This window comes from Triticum urartu, chromosome 3A (assembly GCF_056163025.1).
Source record: "Triticum urartu cultivar PI428250 chromosome 3A, HENAU_Tu73, whole genome shotgun sequence".
NCBI classification, from domain to species: domain Eukaryota; kingdom Viridiplantae; phylum Streptophyta; class Magnoliopsida; order Poales; family Poaceae; genus Triticum; species Triticum urartu.
In genome coordinates, this window is record NC_141875.1 from 108,735,475 (window position 1) to 108,761,823 (window position 26,349).

Consider the following 26,349-nt stretch of genomic DNA (forward strand, 5'->3'; position numbering starts at 1 on the left):
CTTAATATCATGACGGAGGCTATTAACTATAAATACTTGGGGTTGCCAGCTAAGGTTTGCATACAAGCGATTGTTTTCAATAGTTGATTGATCGGTTGATCCTGAGGCTCACAGGATGGAAAGAAAAATGTTGTCTTCAGCTAGTAACGAAGCGCTTATTAAATCTGTTGCACATGCCATACCAACCTACGCGATGTCTGTCTTTAAAATTCCTAAGAAAAATTGCAAAGGAATCACGGATGTGATATCTCATTTTTGGTGGAGTGATGATGCATCACACAAAAGAATGATTTGAATGGTGGAAAATGTGTATACCTAAGAAAAAAGAAAAAAAATGAGGCATAGGTTTCTGGGTATTCACTATTTTAACCTTGCACTACTGGCAAAACAGGCATGGTGGCTCATTGATAATGCTGACTCCTTGTGTGCATTAATTCTCAAAGCAAAATATTATCCTGAGGATGATCTTATGAACGTTCAGTTGAAAAAGAAGGCTTCTTGATCAAAGAAGATGGCATGGAAAAAATATTTCCGCTCCCGAGTCGCTCCTGCGGGCGACTCCGGGAGCCAACCCTAGCGCCGCCTCTTCTCCCACGCCCCGGCCTCCCTCCCCTTGCCATCGTCGATGGCGTCGTCGGCCAAAGGCCGCGTGGCGTAGGCGGCGGCGAGGCGACTTTCTCCCGTGCGCTGGAGGTGTACGCCGCGGGGCGCGACCTTCCGCATCGACGACGTGGGTCGTCGGGCCCTCCCCGGGCCCTGCCCCTCCCCCCGGTGGCCTGACACCCCGGTGGTGCTGCTCCCCCTCCCTGAGGCGACTCCCGGGGTTCCGTGGTTGGGGGACTCGCTGGCGGCGGATCTGGTTCCCCCAGCCCAGATCCGAGTGGTCGGGCGGCGGTGGGCGTGGGTGGCGGCGGCGACCTAGCTAAGGCAGTGGCTGGGCGGCTGGCGGCCAGGCCGCTCCTTTGGGGTGGCGGGGGCACTGTGAGTCTATGGCCGGGGGGTGGGTTGCGACTTCGGCGGCGCGACGTAGTTGTTGTAGGGCGGCTTGGGGCTGCCCCTCGGGGTCCCGCGTGGATGTGGGCTGCCTCGGCATGGTGGTGGCTCATGGCGGCGGTGTGGGTCATTCCGCGGCGGCAGTTGGACTTCTCCGGTGTCAGGCCATCGGTGAGCGGCTTGTGTCGTCCTTCGATGCCTCTCGTCATCGTCCGGGCACTACCTTCATCGAAGGGCCGACCCTCTCCCGACTGCGGTCCATTGCTCGTTTCGCGCCCGGTGCTGCGAGACCGTACTCGTGTCATGCCGACAGCATGACCGAGCTTGTCTCGGGCCCGGTGCAGTAGACGGGTTGATGGAGGCTAGTTTTTGCCAACCTTTTGGGTCTCGGCGCTGGGGGCCTCCCAGTGGTGTGAAAGGGGGACCTTTTCACTCGTCTCTTTGGTTGGGGTAGTGGCGGATCTCGGGTGACGTGGTGTCAAGGTCTTGGATGCCGGGGCGACGACCCTGGTGGTGGTAGTGTGGTGCTCATGGGCAGAGCCCGTGGCTTAGTGATGCCCGGTGACCATGTCCGTGTGGGCGACATGGTAGCCAGGGTGTGGCGTTCGGTGGCGGTGAGTGTTGGTCGGGGTGAAAACCTGTTCTATCTTCGGACGGACCGGCGGCGGCGAAGTTCGTTCCCTTCTTGAAGGCGTCGTCGCGGCCCTCACTGTCCGTCGTGTTGCTCTAGGGAAAACTCTGACCCTTGGGTCAGGCGGTGGCGGCATTCCGGTGTCGTTCCCTTTCTGAAGGCACCGCCTTGAAGCCCACAGTTCGTCATATGCGGCTTCATCTCTTCGCGGTGGCGTGTTCACAATTAAGGACCCCGGTTGCTCTTGTAGTGCTTGGGGTGGTATTGCTGCGCTCAGCGCCTATGTATACTGCCTTGGGTGTGCGCGTGTAGTATGGTGGCGTGAGTTTGTACCGGGTTGTATCGTTGCTTTATATATAAAGTGGGGCTTAAGCCGCTTTTTATACATGATAGAGTATAATGTTTTGGAGAGTGGGTGATGGACAAGAAAAAAGAGATTTGAGAGTAGAGGTAGTCAACTTCTATCCCGCGTTTCAGACGTCATTGATCCCTCTTCTGGAGATTGGGATACAGATCTGGTGAATCAGACTTCTTGCCATGTTGATGCTCAAAGAATACTTGCAATTCCTCTACCTGTACATGAGGTGTCAGATTTCTTGGCTTGAAATTTGTCAAAAACAGGAGCTTTCGTGGTTCAGTCCGCCTATGATGCTGTTTGGGAGCACCACTTTGGGAATAATCTACATGCTACTACTAGTAGTAGCTCATCATCACCAAATACGAAGTGGGGTTTTTTATGGAGCCTCCAGTGCCCATCGAAAATCAAAATTTCCATATGGAGAGTGGTATAGAGTGTCATTCCCTGTTGTACGATATTAGCTGATCTACGTGTTAAAATCAAGGCCGAATGTCCTTCCTGCAAATTAGGTCCAGAAACTATTCAACACCTACTGTTTGAATGCCCGATGGCCGCGGAAGTTTGGAAACTGTTGGGGTATCATGATGAAATAAAAGGCACTCGAGTCATACAGGGCGGGTGAGATGACTCTGGAATATTTGCTTAGTGTTCCGAATAGTAAACAGGGCGGGCGCTTTTTTCTATAACCTTTCCGGGCGTATCCTAGAGAGCAACATGGACGGCCAACTGCTGTTGAGAGACAGGCTCCGTTTTCGCGGAAGGGTTACCCAGGCAGAGGACATGCTCTCCGTCTAGAGAAGAACGTCTTTAACTACACGCATGTACACATAAATACACATGCATCACATCAGCAATTCAAACTTGTACACAGGTCTGTACGCGTACCCCACACGGCTGCTACTACTACGTACTGTACATACATAGATAATCAGATATGCACTTAGAGCTATACTCTGCCTAGCGCTATATGGCTGCATGCATGCTATGCTACGCACCGCGATCCTTCCTGAAGGCGTCGCGGAGGACCTGCATGTCGGCGACCACCCTCTCGCCGCGGCGCTTGATCACGTAGAACTCGCACAGCGCGCGGCCGGCGACCCTCCACGCGAAGCCGCACCTCTCGACACGCCTCCCTTCGTCGTCGCACCGGCACCGCGCCGCGTGCTCGTACACCAGCTGGTAGATCGCGCAAGCCTCCCTGTAGACGGCGAACGGGTGCTTCTGGCTCTCTTCCAGCTCCGCCGCGTCGTACAGCATCTGCATTGCAGCCCAACCCAGTTCTCACGAGCCAGTCAGGGAATGCATATGATGTTCTCATCTCGCGAAAAAAAAATGCATATGATGTTCTCACGAGTTTGTTAGCCAGCAGTGGACTGGTCCACGCTTTACCTGCTTGTATTTTTGGTCCAGCTCCCGGAACCTCGCCTTCTTCTCTTCTTTAGAGATTGGGCGATTACTGTCCAATAGCAATGTGCTCGCTCTCCGATACTCGTCGTAACGGAGACCCCACGTGTTGCGTTCTTCGGCTACTACTTCCTCGGTGAAGCATGTCAGCGGAGTTATATCTGAAGAAGAACAGAATGGAGACGGCGAACAAGACGAACGGCATGATGATAGAGTGTATATATACAAAACTTATGGAGTATCAGAGTCTAAAATTTTACCACATTGCTGATGATAGTTGGCATGAAAGTGCTAAATGATCTTACCTTATTCCTAACCAGATTATAGGCTTTATTAATTTATGTTCCCAGCTTAACTCCTAGCACAGCCATGGTTATAGGGTGCATCTTTCTCACCCAAACAGACACAACTGGAAATGCATAAACAGCCTAGAAACTAATGGATAGGGACTAAAACCATCGGATTCCCACCGCTGTGAATTAATCAGATAGAGATATCTAACTGTTGTAGCTGTATAACAAACTATGCAACTTTAATGATATTTTTTTCTATGCATGTACTAACCAAGAATTATCATGAAAGAGATCTTCTCCCTATTCTCTCTACTCCGCATACCTGGACTCGGGTGAGTTTCTGCCCCAGCACAGCACTACTGAAAGCCCAGAGGTGCGCATCTTCACCCTACAGCCTATACAGAAGTTTGCAAAACGCCTGCCTGGTCACTACTTATCCTCGATAGTCCTATTGTAATGCATCAAACTACGTCAGCAATGGTGTTATGCTAAATCCAGAATTTCCATAACTCATAGTGGCCTGATGACCAGGATTCATCTCTGCTTGAAACTGCCTAATTGCTTGACAGAGATACTTTCAGCACTTGCAAATTCAGTGCAACCAAGGCACGTAGGAGCAAAAGAGAGGTCAGCTGTATACTGGAAACTGGCAACCACCAAACCTAGTTAGGTAAAAATTAATATCATCGAAACACATCAGACATGCATCACAACGGCCCAAAGATTCCACTATCGTGTTGCCAGTTGATTGAGCCTAAATTTAACTAATGGTGAACAGACATTATAAAATTACATATAATCTCTCAAAAGCTATCAGCTCAGCACAAATGCCCCTAGTCTGGCTACTGTGCGATTATATAATTGTACTATAAGTTCCACATTTTTTTCCTCTGCAACCGTTGCAGATTGTACATATATAACACATGATCAGTAAAAATCAGTTTCAAATGAAAAACATATATGCTAGCTAAATAAGAGGTTATATAGAGAAACCAACTAGAAATATCAACTTACTGATTGGGTGAACTGCTTCAGGCTGATGCGACTTTGCTAAATCATAGATTTTGCCCAGCACTGATGTGGAAATGTAGGGAGGTGTAAACCCTTTCCCTTCCATAAAGTGCGGATATACTTCAACCTTCAGATGACGAGGCATAGTGATCTATTTGGAAGATGGATGAAGAAAGAAAGTTTAGCTGAAGTACAATGTAGAGTATGTAATATACATTTTGTTGCAAATCAAAATGAAACTATTAAGAAAGACGGTTAACGTCCTGGTGATGAAAGCATACAAAGAATCATCCACTGTATGCAGGTTTTTTATGTAACCTACATCGTCACTCTACCTGGATCATCACATATCCAGTCACCAATATTAGCTAAAAGTACACTAGTAAATTGCATCGGTGTTTGATTAACTTTGTGTTGTGTTGTGATTTGAGTTGAGTTGTCATTGTAAGATACCTCCTGCATAGGCCTCTGGGTCCTTTATATAGACGCCTTCTCTTAGAAGAGTAAGCTGTGATCTTTCTTTGATTTGATTGGGCTTAGATGGAGCCAACTAAGGGAAAATCTCCTTATAGTTGGTTTAAGTGCCAAATCCATAAGGAACATGACATATCCATGCCAAGTCTTTCCCTGTTACGACAGGATAGGCGTGTTCCAGACCCCCCTGGGCCACATGTACAGATACGTCATCATCATACGCATTGCATAGTACTACCTCTGTCCTGGTTTATTGGTCCCCTTAGTAGTTTGTGTCAAATTTTGACCAACGATTTAATTAACAAAATGTTAATGCATGTCACAAAAAATAGTATCATTGGAAACTATGTTCAAATGCGAATCCAACGATATAATTTTTTATGACATGCATTGACCTTTTGTCAGTTAAATGTATGGTCAAATTTTGACACAAAAAAAGAAGAGGACCAATAAACCAGGACGGAAGTAGTATTTATATCGAATTTTTCTACCATACATCATCCACGAGTTCATAGCATGGTTGTGAAGAAGGGTAGCAGTAGTAGGGGTTAAAAAAATATAGAGGATAGGGATTAGCAACTGGAAGGGAGGGTTGTTACATTCTTTTTCTTAATCCCAAATACTAGCTACCTTTTTTATAGAGGGCTTTGATCAATTTCCTTATATCCCGACTCAAGTACTCAACTAAAGAAATAATTGGACTGGAACACAATTAAAGTCCATCCTTACTAACTCATCATCACTAATTCCATAACACATAACGTTTTTGGATGTTTAATCCCATACCAGCAGGTGAACAGTAAAAATCACAGTAACTATAGTGTATCAACACAGGATTTCAAACCTTGTTCCCACTTTTCGGGGCATCCAGAGCCTCATAGTAAATGTCAACCAATTCAAGCATCTTAGCCTTTATCGACTCCCATTCTTTTTTGTCTTCTTGAACTTCACATGTCAGTAGCCGATCCATATATACCAGCCAACAATCTGCAGCTGCACCCAGCACATAACTGAAGGAAGGAAAAATCTCAAACAACGTTAGTCCACATAACTTGCATAGCTCATATATAATACAGGGTCTACAAAATGGTCATGGCAAAACTAGGAAATTACAACATGCTGAGCAGATGTAATATCAAAATATATGTGATGTTATCTGTAAATAAATAACCAATACTTTTTTTACTGGACACTGTAAATATAGGACATAATATTTTGACACGGTAGCATATGTCAACATTGTTCCTTTTCTCTTAATAAATTTATCTATAACTAGAACTTAATGTATGATTATGATGTAAAGTTCTTAATAACAATGATCTTGGTCCAAGAAGGTATGATCAATATGTGGTAGAATCTTATTGTTAAGCTTCATGCACTAGCCAACGCAACCAAAAGTCTGAACTGATAGAAAGGGCTAGGCAATCCACGTATACACTTCAACATCCCCTCTCACATGTGACGCGGGAAGTCAACACGTGAATAGACTCAGAGGTATGGCTCGAGAGGCCTATACGTGGACATAAGAGGGGGCGGCAGCAATTTTTGAATAAACTGCGAAAACCAGGACTTGAACACAAAACCTTAGGCTGTGATACCATGTTAAGCTTCATGCACTAGCTAACGCAACCAAAAGTCCAAACTAATGGAAAGGGCTAGGCAATCCACATATACACTTCAACACTTATTAATCATAATTGACTTCATTATAGATGTACACATGTCGATTTGTACGATCTTCACCACAAGACCTGGATCCTGTCAGTTTATGTCCAGACTTGGTAAATGAGACAACCATTGTATATTAAAAATACAGTTTAGGTAACTCGAACAATACATTTTAGGTATTTTGGCCTTAAATTATGACGCCTCAAAATTTCGATGGCCTTTCAATGTCAAGACGCTCTGCGGGCTTAGATGCATAACAGAAATAGCAGAGTTAAGTGCCCATGCAAAAAAATTAAGGATTACGAGTAAATAATACCTCGGTGTAAACCTAGTTCTAAAAAATTCACGGAATAAAATGTGTTCTAGCTTGGATTCATCATAATCCTGAGGCTTCTCTTGTTTAGCCTTCCTTGGAGGGCTTCTTGGATCCCATGGTTCCGATGGTTTGAAGTACTTCAGTAACTGAAAAGGTCATTTTAATGATAGTTACAATTCTGCGCAGAGTATGATGTCATACCAAAAGTCCAAAACAATTTGGTGCCAAATGTATTGAGTATCATGCACCACCCAAAAGCTCAACATTTATACTTCAACACTCTCCCTCAAGTCGGACTCTCTGATGCCTAAGACAATAAGACGTGAACTGCAAGTGGGCTGTATGTTCTGTCGAAAGAAATATACGAGTCAAGTCTTGAACTCAAGACCTCTTGGCTTTGATACCATATTGAGAACCAACCAGTACAGCCAAAAGCTCATGGTGACGGGAAAAGATGGGCAGTTTACTTGACAAAATGATGCTTCAAAGATACACTAAAAATTCTGAAAACACAAGGCAAGGTATTTTATATTTTAGAACAAAAAAGGTAACCCTGAAGGACACAAAATCTAATTTGTATCATTAACCGAGTTAAAAGAAGTCAAGACATTTGGATCAAATGTACCTTTCTGTTAAAAATACCAGGAAAGATTATAGGAAATGAGTGGTAAATATAGGCTATATCCTGAATGATGCAACTTTCAAAAACAATATTAGCTATTTGATGTTATATTTATCCACTAGATGGTAACGTTTAAATATCATTGTTTTATTTTGAAGTGAGAACAAATATGCATTTTACATAATTTGCAGAAACCCTGTATAAATAAAATCAGCAATGCGTGTAGTAAGTAGGAACGGAATTCAACTTGCAGAAACCCTGTGTAAATAAAATCAGCAACGCATCCCAAATTCCATGTTCTAGGAATAGATGAAATATATACTCCCTAATAAACTAGTGTGCAATATGCTCCAAAGGATTATGTTTGTTAGCAAGGATAGCAAAAATAAACAGTTCACTGCAACATGTCAGAAACAATGACCAACCTGTGGGTTTCTCGAGACCCAGTACATATCACCATCAAAATCACCACCTGCCATCTCATCAGCTAGAGATCGTGGTCCAGAAACAGGAAAAAGAATAGCATACTTGGAGTCTCCCACGAAATCCTGTATAGCCTCACTATATGTAGCTGTCAAGACATGTATATCACCAAAATGCAGCCCAGGATGTCTATAGACAAGAACCTCTCCAGAAATGGGGCCATGGTCCCTGTTTGATGAGACATGATTAGTAATAAAAGGAACAGACGAACACTTCAACCTTCTAAATCCCTTCAAAAGGATGGTATGGTCTATAATTAAATCTAGAACATTACCAAAGTCTAGAAGTCTGTTATGATCGACATATTAGGGGCTTAGCCCAATTAGTTGTGGCCCAGTTTATCTTATCGTTATTAGGGGCTTAGCCCAATTATCTTATTAGGAGGATTATATAAACTCATGTAAGGACCCGTCTTGGGATTAAGCAAGAAGCAATCATATTTGCTCGGCTTCCTTAGGGAGTCGGGAGACCTAACCCTAGCCGCCGCCCCTGCTCTCTCTCCCTCTCGCGCGCGCACACGCAACGACGGCGCCCCAGCGCCGGCGACCACGCCTTCCTCCACGCCATCCCTCCTTCCACCCCTACAACCTGAGACCACACCCTGGTAGGGATCCGGTTCCTACCAAAGTCCCACATATTTTGTGCCCTGGCAATATGTAATTAGTCACACATACTTAATCCAGCATGAAAACATATCATCCACAAGATCAGACCATGCATTTATTAAAACCATGTTCTGACCAGTCTAAATAAAAAAGGTACATCCTGAAGTTGTTGCTTCCTTGTCAGACATTCTCCTTACAGGGCAGGATGATCATCAAACTATTGAAGGACTTGAAAAAAATCAAATTGATGTACGAAGTGTGTTCTTTAATGCATTCATGAAACAAAAGCAGAAACCTCTAGTCCATATGAAGGTGCATAGTTGCATACACCAACTAGTTCACCTAAAAGCTTAAGCTAGATGATAAAGAACAGTGAGCAACATACTTACAGTCACACTCATGTCTAGGCTCCTTCAAGCCTAAGATATGGACTAGAGTGAAGTCAGTGAACTGCAATTATAGTTCTTAAAGCTTAGTTACTAAGGATTTGAACTAACACCTCTTGATCCTGGTCCTGGTACACGTTGAGTTGCAAGCACCAGTTCATCCAAAATATTATTATTTTTTATGGGAGAGGGGGTGGGTGTGGAAAGGTCATCCAAAAGTCTAAGCTGACCAGAAAAGGTGAGCAATATACCAATACTTAAAGTCTAAGCTCAATTTCAATGCATTATCTAACGACTCACTGGTTTACAAACAGAAACAGAATAATGTTTAAGTTCTGCATTCCCCTTCTACAACAAATTGTAACATGAGAAACAATCCAGAGAAACCAATATCCTGTTTATGTAAAATTATAAGATTATGGCAGTCGGAAAAATTGAAAAGCATAAGGAAGAGATAAAGGAAAGACCGAGCAATAGAAAGGATATGGTGGGTTACTGGACCACTTACAATATCACACAGACTTCATGGGGCTTTAGTGTCCCTGTAGGATCTGTTGTGCCCATCAGATAATAACACTGATTGACAGGGAGCCTGCCTTGTTTGAATCCTTCTCTTTCCTCTTTGGTCATTGTAGTAAGCTGGTGCTGTAAGTATGCCTCATCTTCTGGTCGAATTCCAGAAAGGATCATCCGTGCAGACATTAAATCATCCATGTCACCGTGGTTAAATGCAACTGTAAGAGGGATCACATTAATAGAAATTGCAAGTAAAGGCATAACTGCCACTAGGTAAATGCATACTTGAGATGTTAAAAGTAACAAATTCCTAAACATCAAAGAAATGCAGCATATCCCATATTTATAGCAAAATGCAGCATAAATACATGCTCTATTCATGATATTTCAAATTAACCTTCAAGGGAATCTCTAGTTTTATGGCGAGCTTTCTCAACATCTTTTAGTGCCTTCCCTAGGAGCTCCATAAAACAATCCGCTGGAACCCCTCCATATTGAAGCAGCGTGATTAAAAACCTTGATGTCAATGCCCTTTTGGGTCGGTTGCTGGAAAAATGTTGTGAAGTGCCAACAAAAGGCAAGAATTTCATTAGCTGTAGAGAATGCTCAAGAAAAATTTCTCAATATTTATCAAAACCGTAGCACTACCACTACAAAGAAATTAACTCTGTGACTTCAGCTACCAAACTGATTCACGGAAAGCTTAATCAGTTAGTTAAGCGTGGATGACCTTAATAATACTATAAAATCGAAGACAAAACATGTACCAAGTAAAGAACTGCCTTTCACAATTTTATGGGAACTTTCCCAGTTCTTGCTAAACCAAAGTAGTTGAATGATCGCATCTAAAATTCTAAATTATGGCCTATGCAAGATATCCCCCCTACTCATACTTAAATCCAGTAAATGCATATCCAGGTTACTTACCTCGTTGAAACAATTTCCAGTGAGTTGAAGGAGTGCCCACCTGATAAACTAGGATCTGAGTTTACTTTTATCATTGATGGTCGTACATGGATAGTCCTTTCAGGAAGCTGCAATACATAAGAAATATATTCTTAAAAAATGGTAAGAAAAGTTCAAAATTTGACCGACATAAAGTGAACAAAAATGGTATAAAAGAAAACCAATAATTGATGTGATTGCTCAATTATATTACTAGTATTGGATTCTCAGGCTGTCAATAACTCATGGTATTGTATAAGTTGTGGGCCAGAAGAATTGAACGTGCGGGAAAAGGTACCACCAATAAAATGGCAAATAGGAAAGATAGGAAATGAAGGTAATGTTTCCATGCAACCATTTGTTCACTGGAACTGCTAATTTGCTAAGAGCATGGCTAATAGTATAGCCAGTTCATGGCCATATGATGCTGTCATGTTTTATAGACATCATACATAGTCATTCATATGATGAAGTTGGCTATTATACTAGTCCTTCGTTACACCCTCTCGCGTTCTCTTTCTCCATATTTATTACATTTGCCTAGGAGCACGTGTAGAGGTGAGCTCTTGCATGAGAAACCACTCCCCTCATTTTTTTCTTGTCTTTCTCCTCCATATAGACAAAAGTGTCACGTAAGCGGGCTATAAGCACCTTATTATACTTGCTCTAAACGATAACACTCCAACAACAATAATTCAAGCCATCCATGATAAATATATACCTTTCTAACAACAAGAAGGGTTCCCTTTACAGCAAGTCCATTATAGAACATACGGACCTGCATAAGAAGAGGCTAGAGAGAGGAAGGGGAAGAGCAATACACTGCTTAGTTATCTAATGGAGCATTTGAAAAATAACTGAGAAAAGATCATGATATTGTTTACTCCACAGATTACATGATCATCGATGTCAAATTGATCCTCCTTTGAATCCACACTATCCTGTGTAAGTTATAACATAGAATTGAATAATAGTACCAAAATAATTAATAATAAAACTAAAAAGTGAAAAGCAGAGTTAGCTAGAAATAGCAAGCAACAATTTTGATAATTATTAGCTATTTCCAAAACATGATTTTTGGGGTAACGTTAACCACTAACACCTATTTGTTAGTAGAGTCCACAAATTTCTCATCTCGTCTTAAATCTGTCGTTCTTTTAAACAATAATGTGATGGACTTGATGTTGTAGCATGATATATTGCAAGTTTGCAACCAATGGTACGTATGGTGTATCACAATCTACGGATGATGTGTTTGCTGATCTAACATGGTCGACATGCCAGGTTCTTTAAGTTCAGTATGAGATTAAACAAGCAGAGGGACACAATCATCTACTCCCTCCGTTCCGAATTACTTGTCGCAGGTATGGATGTATCTAGATGTATTTTAGTACTAGATACATCCATTTCTGCGACGAGTAATTTGGAATGGAGGGAGTAGGATCTAGTGGAGACAGTCTTACCAAAGTACAGAACGTGATGTTCCACTACTAACACAAATGTCCATATTATTAAGCTCATTAGGATGTGTGCCATATTATTAAGCTCATTAGGGTGAAAAGTCGAGTGTCGTCCAACTCATAATGGATGCTTTAAGTGAGTTGCAAAGTAAAATAAGGTACCACCAATCTTTTCACAACTGAGAGAACAGTTGGTGTGACCGATGATATTGGGTGCCAGTGAGCTTCCACTATAATCAGTGCCCGAGTGCAGAATGCATTCTATGGAAGAACCTAAAGCATAGCATGGTGAAACAGCTAAAAGCTTCAAACGGCGCTGATTCAAAATTCAACTATGTGTCAACTTTGTATTACTAAAAGGAGCTGGGCCATGTGTGTATCCAAGTTTTCTTTTGGCATATCAAAATTTGCCCAAATGACTTATCATTATCTTCACAAAACCATAACCTTCAGAGACCTGATATATAGTTCAAATATGGTAAGTGAGAAATAAAAAAAAATCATATTTTCTGACAAGATGCACAATGGGGTGTTGAAATATATTGCCCGCCTCTCTCCATCAGTTCAGACTTTTGGAGCAACTGGCCGGAGCATGAATTCAATATGGGGGACAGGGAAGCACACACTCACATCATGTATCCTCAAAAGGTTCCCCTTAAATACATATGTAGGGCATTTCTTAGCTAAATCTTCTGATATTAGGCCAGTCCCGTCAGTGTGGATCAAAGCCTCCCTATGCTTGAGAACAATGTTTCCGTATTTATCCTGAAATATTTCATTGAGTATACAAGATAACAATATATTCTAGTAGCAAGCCAAAACATCAAAGGAACGAGATAGTAACCTTGCAAGGTACATCATCAACAATTACAACGTCAATTTGTCAATTTTTGATAGGTCTTCACCATCGAGTAGTGTAATAGTTTTGGACAATACCAAACCAAACCTGTCATTCCCATAAACCAACTATATAAATTTACCCCCCCCCCCCCCCCCCAAAAGAGAATGGCTACAACCACAGACAATGACAAAAGGTGAAACAACATCTTATGTTCATCTCCATCGTATAAGGCATTGTAAAATCCATGCACAGTAATATTTGGACAACTGAAAGAAACAAGCAAAAAAGAGAAGTGGGCAATGACTTGCACCAAATGTATCGCCAAATATAATCAAACTTCATGTTTTCACAGTGTGGCACCTCTTTTTGGTTATTTTGTAAGCAGTCCAATGCAGAAAGCAAGAGCACAAGATTTACTAACAAGTAACAACATGAGATATCCTAGAATTTATGATTAAATGTATGCATTATTAGTGATACTGGGTAGCAAAAGTACATAAGATTGCTAACCTGGCCACATATTTTGCCACACTGGGGACAGTGTGTACGTGCATAAAAAGCTTGCGGGCATCACCAATTGTTCTGTTGGAGAGGATATAAGGCACACCCTTGTCCCAGTCACACTCGGTGCGAACAAAGTAGCACCTAACAGAAGAAGTGCATTTCTTGTTTCTCTCTTTATTTTTTTCCGCTTTTATTCTCCTCTCCCTCCCTCCATCTTTGTGAACTGACGATAAAGGCATACCAGTCAAGACCATGATACAACTGAATCAATTTGTAGTTATAAATGACGAATGACCTTTTTTACAAAGATATAGTAGCAGTAACAGTACAGAAATTTTCCGTGCTGACTTGATCCATAGTAGCACTAACGGCATTGACAAGTCGGTGCCGTTTTCAGCATGATATTCTTTGCAGGAGGTCAGGAACTCAGGAATTAAATTTTTGGAAGGGTTGAGAAAGGGCAAAAGAATCAGAGACGAGGGATTATCTTATTGCTTCACTACTGGAATCACCACCAACGCTGAGTGCCAGAAACACTCGGCAAAGGCCACCCGGCGTACACCTCTCAGGCAAACAGGAATTTGCTGAGAGGGCCCGAACACAGGCACTCGGCAAACTCTTTGCCAAGTGCCAAACAGTATGCATCGGCAAAATAAAGGGACTCACGGACGACAGACGGAAACGGAGGTTGCCATGTGGTATCTCTTTGCAGAGAGTGGCTCTCGGCAAAGCTAGCCAATAGGAAGCTATCATGTGGCAACCGCCTGACAAGCGGGTCCAACAATATACGCCGAGAGCGGCTCTCGGCAAAGTGAGCGAATAGGGAACAGCCATGTGGCGAGGACCTGACAGGCGGGACCCACACCGTACACCGAGAACTCACTTTGCCGAGAGAGACGCTCGGCAAAGCCAGCCAATAGGGAACAGCCACGCGGCAAGAATCTAACGGGTGGAGCCCACAACATACGCCGAGCACTATCTTTGCCGAGAGCGACGCTCGGCAAAGCCAGCCAGTAGGAAATAGCCACGTGTCCACTACCTGACAAGCGGGTCCCGTGCCTTACGCCGAGCCCCAACTTTGCCGGCAGCCACGCTCGGCAAAGCAAGCCAATAGGAAACAGTCACGTGTCAACCACCTGACTACCGGGTCCCAGAACATACGCCGAGTGCTGCCTTTGCTGAGAAATCAGCCCGGAAGACACTCTTCAACGTCAAGCACACGCTGCAGTACAGGGCCGTGATGCAATGCCAGCCGCTCGATGACAAGGGGCTTAAGATGACGAGGAAATCTGCTTGCAAGACTAACTTGGAGAGAAGAATACTTGTCGGTGGTAAGTGACAACATTGGTTGCTAGTACTTTGAGTCATCCGCCGCTTGTTACATGCATTAGTCAATGATTTGATTATGTCTGACTAGGTGAGGGAACCCTAGATCAAGGAAGATTGTTGGAAGGCCCTGGTTGACATGTGGTGTGACCCAGCATGGTAGGCGCAACATGTGGAGAAGGGGAACGATCGCGCGAAAATGCCTGGCCCGGCACATGTCCAGGGGAACGAGCCGCAACCTAACCACTCTGAAGCAACACATGGTATGTGGAATAAGATGTTAATTTTTTCGCACGGTGCATCTCCGTTCATTAAGCTTGATGGTTACTTTTGCAGGAGGCGGAGCTTGGTCGCCCAGTCCACATCCTAGAGGCCTGGAAAGAAGGCCACAAGGGGAAGGATGGCGCCGAGTTCTGTAGCCTCTCGACGAAGGAGAGGTACGGGACCTTCAAAGAGGTCTTCCAGGAGATGCACGGGCAGGACGCCGAACCTACGTCCAAGCCACTTAATCCTGAGCTGCTCATCATTGCTGCCGAGGGGAAGGACCATGGCTGCCACCTCCTTTGCAACGGGGCGATCGCAAGCTCCATGAAATATGCGCGTCGAGCACAAGCTCAACTCCGTCCATACAGAATCGCCCAACCGCCGCGTCACGTGAGATCACGCATCTCAAGGTTAGCATCATAACCATTCATTTATGTCCATGTCTCGAAATACCACCCTTGCAACCTATATGAGCCTAATGCCATATTACAGACTTTATTGGACCGGTGGGCTGCTGAAGAGGATCAAAGGCGGCAAGCTGAGCAAAGGCGACAGGCTGAGGAGGAGAGAAGAGAGAAGGAACGAGCAGAAATGAACGAAGGTTCAAACTGCTCGAGAAAAGACTAGAGGTAGAACATTCTCTAAATTTGGCCCATTCATTATATAGCGATGAACAATGCTCACGTGACTCTAATCTTATAGGCTCTTATAAAATCTCAAGGCGGTGGAAATGATGCCCCTCCTCCTCCTCCTCCAGAAGGTTAACCCCATGGAAACGATGCCCCTCCTCCTCAAGGCGGTGTATGAAGATGTGAACTTCTGTGTGATGTGCATGTGTTCTGCAATATGTGAACTTCAATGAATTAATCCTGTGTATGAATATGTGAACTTGTGTGTGATGCGCTCGAGCAATTTTTTTGCTCTATGAACTTGTATGAAACAATGGCCTATGTGAACTAGTTTGAGTTACCTTATGTGAACTAGTTTGAGTTATGCCTCTGTGTGTGATGTGTTGCTCGAGAAATTTCTAGGGAGCTCCTAGCTCCTACATTCATTTGATATGATAACATTTTCTGCACTGAAGATATAGACATAATATGTATCTAGTTGTTTTCAGATGCAGGGACTAGATAAGAAATAGCTTCACAACAGAAGGAATGGGACATATTACCGAGAGCAACACTCGGAAACACTCACTTTCACGAGCGTCGCTCTCGGAAAAGGGTCGCCTGAGCACTTTAACTACGTAGTGGTTTTCTATTCCGAGGGACGCTCTCGGAAAAGAATGGCACTCCAGTAGAGACATTCTTTTCCGAGGGGCACTCTCGGAAAAGAATGGCTCGTCAGCACTCCATCCGTGGCATTCTTTTCCGAGGGAGGTGGCTCTCGGTAAAAGTACCTCTGACATGTGGGCCAATGGGTCTCACCAGTCAGTTTCAAAGCTATCAGTCAACGGTGGTATGTCGAGCGCAGCTCTTGGCAAAGGTATCAGTCAACTGAGTGTCATATTATTGTTTTTCAAAATTTAACAAATAATTTGAAAGTTTTACTGATAACTGGTCCAGTAGGTCCACATGGCAGGTCTGAATGTTTCTGTGACAGGTTTTTTACCGAGCGGAACATCATGGCTCTCCGTATAGATAGCGGGAAGTGACAGCGCCGTCAGTTGTGAATGGGCATGCCACATGGCTTCTCTTTGCCGTGTGGTACTCCCGGCGTATGCGCCGTTTGCCGAACGTAGTTTGTTCGCCGTGATTCCGTGTCAGCAACATTAGCTAGTTGCCATGAAGCCATGGTTGCCAAGTGTGGCTCTCGCGTCTGTACGTTTGCCGAGTGCCCGTGGTTTGGCTCTCGGCGAAGAGCCGAACAAGCGTATAGGAATATTCCAGTAGTGCTTGGACCAAAAGTCACGATTCTTTTTGGCTTAAATAGCACATATAGGAACTCAGACTCAACAGGACTGAACTCAAACTCAAAAACTTAATGCACTATGACTACTACATGGACACCATGTAGTAAACTTACCAAAAAAAAAACAGAAGGCCGTATAGCATACATTTTGGATTGATCATGTATTGTGCGATTCCTCTTTGCCATGCTTAATTCTCTTGGTCCTTAGTACCGTAGCATGTATACCATCTTGTCTCACATATGGTATAGTAGATTTTATTAATAACTGTGGACAAGCCAGGATTAAACTGAAGAGCTGATCGAGATAGTGAGATGTGATAGGGCCAAGGTTGTTTAGCTTTACTTCCACAGGATTTCTAGTGTACGCTAGCACGACCAATCTAGTTTGTGAAGTAAGGGTTAAACCAGAAGAAGATGCAGGTGGGGAAACTGTGGTCTAGATGAAGTTCAATATTCCGGTTCTCCCTAAAGATCTTATTATCTAATCTGTAGTGTAAATAGAGACTCATTTTCGTTCAACATGAATATGATATCAGTTACTCTGGTATACTCAATATTCCAACTGTGGAAGCTGCAATTGACTTCAGTATGATTGTAGAATAGTAGTGGAGTAAATATTTCAACAAGCAATTACTTTGTTTCTTAATTTATAGGCGTGCATAGCTCCCGTGGGTTCTAAAAAAACACCAATTACTGAGGTTCAGTTTGTGGTTGCTGAACTATGTTGTGCTAAACTTATTCTAAAATCTGCTGCAGAAAAATAGCCACGAAAGCGGAAAAAACATGTTAACCAAACTGCAAAATAGATCCAAATGGATGCTGCACTCCTAAGCATGGTTTTTGAGTCGCTGATTAGTCGCTGTATAGTCGCCGACTAATCACCAAGTCGTTTTCCAAAAATCAGGGCGACTCGCGACTATACAGCAACTTATGGCGACTATACAGCGACTTCCGTCGACTATACGCCGAGCCGCAGGGCTCGCAGCGACTCGTCAAGTTGTGACTCAAAAACCTTGCTCCTAAGTGATGATAAAAAAAACGCTGCTAGGCATGTGCTTAGGTGAGATAGGCGCCAGCAAGAGGAAAAACAAGGAATTTACGTCTAGTAAAAAATTTAACCTTCATTCCAAGATAATGAAACCTACTCAAAAAGCGATAGCGACGCAAACCCAAGATGATGCCATCTTCAAAAACGTGATGGTAAAAGTGACAGCCGATTTCGAAGTTATCACCAGCATTGGTGTGCCTAGATATATCTGAAAAGTTCACAACAAGAACATTGTCGTCCCCAACAACTTTCTGTAGACTAGTCCTTGTGTTCTCTATATATGGCCCCTGAAACCAAAATAAAAGAAAATGAAGTTATATGCAATCTCAATATACTGGTAACCAATGCTCAATATGGAAAATAGAATAATTAAGAAGAAAACAAAAAAGAACATTTTACAGATGGTGTCTACTGCCTATTCACAGCAAGTCAACAACTAAGACTAGCATTTTTTTAATGACTTTCAAGTAAGATCCTCCAAACAAAAATCGCAGTTGACAATTTGAAATTAAAATAGAAAAGAATAGGCAGATAAATTCATAAATATTCTCCAGTATTGCAACGCTAGAGAAGAAATGACACATGAACTTGACCATCCAAACTAATTTCTTCAATTTATTAAATGACTGAGAAATTAAAATGTTCAGTTAGATATTACTCCCTCCGTCTTATAATGTAAGACATATTTTCACACTACACTAGTTTAAAAAAACATCTTACATTATGGGACGGAGGGGGTAGATTAACAAGATGTAAATACCACTCGACAGCTGTGTATATACAGAACACTGTTTTGGTGCCCATGAGTGCCCACATTCTTGTTTCTGAAATGTACATGATGATATTTAAACTTTGCACATACTAATAACATTGCACACACTACATCGGTGAATTCTCAGACTAATGGAGCATCAAATCAAGCACTTTCTACAAAATAGGCCACCCGTGAGCACCAAATAATTTTCTAATTAGGAGATTTGGAAAAACTGATGTGTATCCTAGGGTAATGGATACAAAGGCTTAAGATAACAAAGTAAACTTCCGAACCTTGAAAACCGTAACTATGGAATCGCCTCTTTGCTCGATATGGCAATGGTACACTCTTGTCTTGCTTGGGTCCCAATCAAGATTCTACAAGTATCAGTTCAATGATAATTCCATGAGACGCGTGCTGGCATTTACAGAGAGAGAACATGCGAACAAGGCAAATATATTTGACTTATCCAAATGGGGACTATAAATTTCACATATCAATAGGCATCAAATGGTGGGTGCTATTGCAACATGAGCCTACGGGTGCGTTCCGGGAGATGCATAATATGGGCTATGGTCTAAACATATATTCTCATTAAACTTATACATGAGTCAGCAAGATAAAAAGGTAAGAAATTCTTGGCTTTTAAGTAAACTGACTAAATATCCACAATTAACAAACAGGAAGTTGTCAGAGGCAGAGCACAGAACGGATATATCCAACAAAATAGAAGAAACTATGCCATAAATGGACATGTAACAATATTGGGTGGGTGGGGGCGTGAGTCATCCTGTGTTAGCTGTATACATGATAGTTGCAGCCAGTAGTAAACATAATAGATAATGAATGAGAGAACAAAACCTGTCTCCTGTCACACTCTGCTAGAAACTTGTGACCAAATTTGTTCCATATTTCCAACTCAAAACGATCCATGGGCAGTGAATTCGAGGACCTAATATAGTCCTCATGTAGTACACCCACATCTTCTAACTTCTTACTACAAATGAGGGCAAGAGATCAGTAACAATATAATGAAGACAACAGATATCCACAACAATAGGTGCACGCCTTGTACAGTAGCTTATTTGTTCGCTAAAGGAAAATATAAACCAAACTAAGACTTACCCTGCAAGATAGACATATATCATGAAAATCTGAACAAACTCTAGCTCTCCCAGCGCTAACAACTGACGGCTCGCGGTTGCCCTTGATGCATTTGCAGTAACAAGAGGGTCTGCTGGCATCATGCACTCCATGGTTGGTGATGCTTGGACCCCCACAGTTCCTGATGGGCACCCCATTTGATGCACACGCCTTGTGATCTCGCGCACTGGACTTGGGGTGGAAACCATCCTTGGAGACGTAGGAATGATCTGCCGGACCGGGCTATCAAACCCCACCTGATGCTGCAACCCAGACACCATGCCGAGGCCAGGGCTCCCAACTTGCACCATAGCATGGTCTGGCACCGCATGGGCCAATGGCGGGGTAGGACTGTCAACCTGCAACGGTTGTACCTGGTCTTGCATCCTGAAAGACGGATGCTCGACAAACTCTTCCATTCCTCCTTGGTTTGGCATCACGGGTAACATTTCTGGGACATCGCAGTCAGGTTTATCAACCTCCATTGCAACTGGGTTCGGCAACAAGCAAGCAACTGCCCCAACAGGGCTCCCGTTGCTGTTGCTATGTAAACCGTGAGGCCTCTGACGGGCAGGGCTTTGGACCTCGATCATGGCATGGTTTGATAGATTGAAAGCCAATTCACTGCCTGGAGCGTTATCGTCCATTTGAACATCATCATCGTGCATTGGTCCCAGTACAGAGTCATCTGTTGGATGAAAGACTTCATGATTAGAGTACTGTAACGGTGGTATCATGGTGGTAAAACGAAGAAAAATAACCAGGAGAATATTGATTCAGAGAAAGGTGTAGATTGGCATGTCAGAGGCATTTTTATTGCAGAACACGCACGGATCAGATGAACTCGAACCCAACAAGCTCCAAAACAATAAGGTGGCAAAGAGGAAGTCGATCAATGTGCTTGATTGCTCGAAGCAGCAATCGCTGTAGCCACGCAAGCCAAGTAGAGTTAAATTTCAGTCCAAGAACAGGCGTTCCCCCCCTCGCAAAATACTGTGCTAAATATCAGTAAGTTCGAACAAAACAAAATCAGTACTAAAAAGGATGTCTGAAACACCATTCCGCTGAAAATGTAAAAGTTTTAGCACAGAGAAAACCCAAAAGCTCGCCACGAGTGGAATGAAACCCAAAAAAGGGGGGCATTCAGTGATCACACCACGAACCGATCCCCTCTCCTCTCGACCGCGACCGCGCCGCCCCCGCGAGCGGCCGGCCGTGCCTCCCCCCTTCCCCGCGAGCCCTCCCCCTCTCTCCACCTCCTCCCTGCCGCCGTCGCCGGCGCCCGCCGCGGGCCTGGCCCGGGCGACGTTGGTGGCGGCGGCCCCTGGCCCTTACCCGTCTAGGGTTTCTCCGGCGCGGGACGGAGCGATCCGGGCGGTGTCTTCAGGCGGCGGCGGTCTTGTGCGGCGGCGGGGGCGAGCTCTGACGGCGGCGCCGCCGTTGGCGGCGGGGCTGCGCGGCGGCACGGGCTGGCGGCGCCCGCCCGGCCCAGATCTGGGCCCTTCGGGCCCCAACTGGGCCTGGGCAGGCCGGCGCCTGGCGTGGCCATCAGGAAGCGGTGGCGAGCGGCAATGATCGGCGGGGGCTGGTGGCGTCGACGCCAGCCTGCTGCAGCATGGCCGGCGGGGCTTAGCGGGCCCATTTTAGGGTCTGGCCGGGCCAGGGGTGGCCTGGTATATGCCCCGCTGCCGTGTCCGGACGGCTACCGCGATGGTGCCGGAGGCGCGAGCCTCCCGCACGACGGCGGTGGAGGTGGTTCCCTCCCGCTCGGCCTCGGTGTTGCTGCTCCCGTCGCTTGGATCTTCTCTCCGGTCTTCTTGGCCTCGTGGTGGTGCTCGCAGCGAGACGGCGTTGGTGGCGGCGCAACCGTGATGGCGCATGGTTGGGCGGTGGTTTGGCTGGTCGGCTCCGATTGGCCGGTGGGGTTTGGCATGCGGGAGAAATCCTTGCCGGTTCGTCCGGCTCCGATGCGGTGACACCGGCAGGTGCCACTATCCCTTCTTGGAGGGTGTCGGGAGTAGCTATCCCCCACCTCCCTCCGCGTACTAGGGGAAACCCTAGGACTTGTCCGGGCAGCAGCATCGTCGGCGTCGCATCCCTTCTTGGAGGTGCTGCTTAGTTCGCGGTAGATCGGAGCCTCGGGCTGTGGTGGTTTGTATCCGGAGGGCGCAGCGGTCTTGGGTCTGCCGCGCTTTGTCGAGCTGCCGTTGTTGGTATTTATTTCTTTTTTTTTCTTTGGGCTTGATGTGCTGCTCGCCCCAACATTGCAATATGTATCATGGTGGTTTGCTTTGGAATACAAAGCGGGGGGAAACTCTTTTTCGGTAAACCCAAAAAAGGGGGGAAATCAAACAGAAACGATTCCCTTCAAAACGACCCAAAATGGCAAGTCCGGAGCAGCTAAGCAATCCGCACCTCCGCTGGAGGGGCCGAAGGCGTAGACGGCGCTAGCGCTAGGGGCATCCGGCGCGTTCCTCGCCGCCCACATGATATAGCCGGAGAAGTTCCGGACGGGCTTCCGCGACTCCCCGATCAGCCGCAGCACCCGCAGCGCGGCCGCCTCGCCGATGTCCGCGAGCATCTGCCGCGCGCGGGGGTCGGCGTGCTGATCCAGCCGCGCCTCGATCCGCTCCAGCTCCCAGCCCACCGCGGCCGGGAGCGGCGGGGCCGGCGGAGCGCGCATTTGCGCCGGGGAGGCCGGGCCGGGGGTGCTCATTAGGGTTTAGGTCCTCCGCTCGGGTGAGGCGGAGGAGCCAAGGGGAGACGGCGGCTCGGCGGTGGGGCGTGCTCTCTCCCTCTCCAGTCTCCACTCCCCACTCTGCCGAAGCTTTTTCGAAAAGAGTATGGGAACAGGGGCGCGAGCACTGGTCGGAGGAGTATACCGCTTCAAGGCTTCGAGGGGAAGGAGCTGGTGCGGCAGGTGGGCCCGGCGTGGATGGGACGGCGGACCGGGCCCTTGTGCCACGTGGCGGGACCTGGACACGCTTGGGAATGGCTGCTTGCCAGTAGATAGCAAGTACTATCTCCGTCTCGGTGAATAAGTCATTCGCGTAGTTCTAGGTTAACGATTTAACTATCTAAATATATATTATATGTGACAAAAATGTGTATTTAGAAACTACATCATTATAGAAATCTAATGATATACTTTTCATAACATATAACACATATTTAATTACTTAAATCGATGATCTAAAATTACGTGAATGACTTATTCACCTAGATGGAGATAGTAGTACAGTATAATCCACGCTGCAGCGCGAGTAGTCCACTCGTCTGGCAGTCTGTGCAGCAGCTAGAATAGGCCAGTAGAAAATGCGTGAGTAGTCAATTCAAGCAGTCAAGCGGTGACTTTCTTGTAACTCCAATTGACCCATGCAAGTTACTCATTGGTGGTACAGCGGCTTGGCGATCTCCTCTGCAGTGCAGGAGCCCTCTTCGAATGAATTTGTGCGCTCCTTCTTTGCACGTTTTGTTGATAGCAAGTGAGCAACGCAAGGGCAACTCGAGCGCGGTTCATCAAATCATCTTTTCGAAACGTAAGAAATAATAAACGTAAGAAATAATAAAAATTACATCCTCAATTATGGCAATACAACAAACGTAAGAAATAATAAAAATTACATCCTCAATTATTACAAACTTGAGCATATCGGCTTGCATCTTCTCGGCAGTGCACTCAACGCGCCAACTCATTTCATGTCCGCACACAATTTTTAAAAAAGACCTGCGGCTATAAATCATGCCAGCGGCCATGTCTCATGTCGGCACCATACCAGCGCCGGCATAAAATGTCGGTTTCAGAATATCATGTTGGCGCACTCGCCAGCGGCAGACACACATGTCAGCACATAAAAAAGGGGTGGGACTTGAGTTCGACCACGCCATCGAGGCCCCGTGGTCATGCCAGCACACCTGTCGGCATACAAAAAAAGGATGGCGCTCGCCGCCATAGATCACTCGTCATCGAACTTGAGCATGTCGGCCTGCATCTTCTCGAACCACGGCCTCTTCCTTGGCGACACGGTGTTGAGATCCACCTTCATGATCTCCACCCCGGTCATCATCACTGGTAGAAAAAGGGCATGTTGTCCCGGTTCGTAAGGGCCTTTTGTCCCGGTTCTGGAACCGGGACTAAAGGTCGGTAGTAATGCCCTGTCCCTTTAGTCCCGGTTCAATCCAGAACCGGGACAGATGGGCCTCCACGTGGCCTGTGCACGGAACCCAGGCAGGAGACCCTTTGGTCCCGGTTGGTGGCACCAACCGGGACCAATAGGCATCCACGCGTCAACATTTCTGTGGTTGGGGTTTTTGTTTTTTTTTTGAAGGGGGGTGGGGGATTAATTTAGGTGTTTCATATATTGTGTTAGCTAGCTATAATTAATAGAGAGAAGTGTCATCTCTTATGTCCGTGCTTGGTCGACGCTACGTATTATACATACGTATAGAAAGGACTAGACACGCTAGCTAGCTAGTAAGCAAACGAAGGAACAGAAGATCGTCATGAACATATATGCATACAGAGAGAAGTGATATCGACCACCTCTCCTTCTCCGAGAGATTGGTCGAACAACAAGTTCTCGTATATCTATCCGACACTACCGGCTACATATATACAATAATTATCTCTTATAAATATAATTATACGGACTCAGGGTCCACATAGTATTCTCCGTCTTCAGGGATCACGTGGTCAAGAAAGAATGCCGCCAATTCCTCTTGAATTGCTCGCATGCGAGCTGGTGCTAGGAGTTCATCCCGCTTCTGAAACATCTAATTTAAAGAAGGGGGTCAATACATATATATATGAATGAATGAAACTCAACACAAATGATGGTAATAAAATAAAATTGTGAATGTTGTTATTTACGTACTTCATATTGTTCGTCAGTGTAGCCCCGCTCACAGGTCGTGTGGTGGATGGACTCGCAAACGTAGTATCCACAGAAATCATTCCCTTGTTCCTGCCACAACCACTTTACAAGAAATAGAGGTCAATCAAACTGATAAGCAAGAATGCCAAATGGTATTGATGAAACTAGCGCTTGAATGACTAGTAGATGCGCGAAACATGCTACTATAGTACTTACTTTCGGGTGTCTAAATTGCAGCTCCTTCGGCAGTCCCGGAGCTTTTCTGGTGAATTTTCTCCAAACCCTGCCGGACAAAGAAAACAATTACTTAATATATCAGGAAATGAACAAAGTTGTTGATATGGTGGATAATGATCGATTTAACTTACTTCTCGAGTATTTGAGTCATGTCTGCATAGTCCTGGGGATCTTTTCGTCTTGAGTCTAAGACGGTTACTAGTCCCTACTCAAGCTTAATCTCTAGGAGAATATAGTGGAAACTGCACACGCATGCATAACTCATCAATTACATTACTATAACCTTGACTAATATATAAGGGAAACCGAATACGCACAAGACAGTAACACTCACTTGAAGTTGTAAGGAAAGAGTATTATATCTTTGTTTTCATTTATTACCAACGATCGTAGCAAGTTGGCCTCGGTAGCTGCGGCATGAAATTTAACCTGAGTTGCATCTGTGAGATATGTGTTAATGAACCCAATATCACTGACTTGTCTTTTCTTCAATTCGGCGATCTTCAATCTGCATAATATAGTGAGGATGATTATAAATACATGCAATGAAAGAGCTGAGCTATATAGAGAAACTTAATGACAAAAGTAGTACTACTTACAGACAGTAGCAGGCGACCGTTGTTTTATCGAGGGCCAATTGATTGAAAAACTGATAGAACTCCTCAAATGGAACAGACAACAGTTCAATTCCAACGAGGTCATGCTTCTTTTTAACTTTCACATACAAAGTACTCCTTCCCCCAGAGTCTCTGCAGATTTTCAAGTACCAATCATGCAATCTTCGCATCATCATTGATAGAGATCTTTCATCTTTGACGAGAGGCTTCCCCTACTCATATCTTTGTATCTGCACCTCCATGGGTTCATAATGTACATCGTTAGGCAGGTAATCTGCAAGATTGCTATAACCGGGCACCATCCTCGGATCATTAGCGACGTTGTGGCTAGGCACCTTGAGCGGGGGGCATGATTGCTTCGCTTGTTCGCCGAGATGGGCAATTTGTTTCCCAGCTCATCGTTCTTTCAGCCTTTGATCACTGATAGTACTTCCCGACCGCTCCGCTTCGGCAAATTCCTTTCCAATAATGCGCTCATAGTTTCCTTTCGGCGGAGACTTGGGTGGTTTTGTCAGGGCAGCCAGAGTGCGCTTCGCTTTCACCGGATCTACCTTCTCCTCCGGAAGTGGATGTCTCTTTGCTTTCAACCCTTGAAACCAGTCATCCACTTCGGTTCATGCGATCTCGGCGTTCTCCTCCGGGGTCCTCTCGTATGGTAACTTCTC

At 45.0% G+C, this 26,349-nt stretch overlaps 1 pseudogene across 1 annotated transcript; it reads right to left on the reverse strand.

Annotated features, from left to right (window-relative positions):
* Positions 1–2,833: 2,833 nt before the first annotated feature.
* LOC125531017 (putative RNA-dependent RNA polymerase 3) lies at positions 2,834–22,918 on the reverse strand (annotated as a pseudogene). Its single transcript, XR_015618332.1, has 19 exons — positions 22,372–22,918; positions 19,939–20,644; positions 19,675–19,810; positions 19,107–19,190; positions 18,157–18,346; positions 13,517–13,733; positions 13,010–13,111; positions 12,796–12,930; positions 11,602–11,646; positions 11,427–11,498; positions 10,688–10,794; positions 10,158–10,306; positions 9,753–9,978; positions 8,196–8,421; positions 7,149–7,294; positions 6,009–6,174; positions 4,694–4,841; positions 3,372–3,547; positions 2,834–3,239 (listed from the first exon to the last, which is right to left on the reverse strand). The product of XR_015618332.1 is annotated as a putative RNA-dependent RNA polymerase 3 (transcript).
* Positions 22,919–26,349: the final 3,431 nt, after the last annotated feature.